Raw genomic sequence first — 299 nt, 5'->3', positions numbered from 1 at the left:
TGAGCATCGTCCTCAACAGGGGTTGGGGGTAAGCAGCGGGTGACGCTTTTTGACTCACCCCCACCACGCGAGTTGACTCTCCTGGTTCTAGTCTTCTTGTCCTCGACTTCAATGGCTGCGTTCAGCAGACTCAACAGTTTTGCAACCGTTTTATGATTGTCTGCTGAGATAGGACCATTCTTCTAGATCTAAAAGTATGATCCAATTAGCGCGAAGGAAATTTCCAACAGTTGCAAAACAAACGTTCTGCTGAACGCAGCCAATAGACAGTGGGTGCGTTCGAAAATCTACTCGTCGGG

The sequence above is a fragment of the Mycetomoellerius zeteki genome, unplaced genomic scaffold, assembly GCF_001594055.1.
Source record: "Mycetomoellerius zeteki isolate Tzet28-1 unplaced genomic scaffold, Tzet1.0 scaffold427, whole genome shotgun sequence".
NCBI classification, from domain to species: Eukaryota; Metazoa; Arthropoda; class Insecta; order Hymenoptera; family Formicidae; genus Mycetomoellerius; species Mycetomoellerius zeteki.
Note: the sequence above shows the minus strand (reverse complement) of the source record.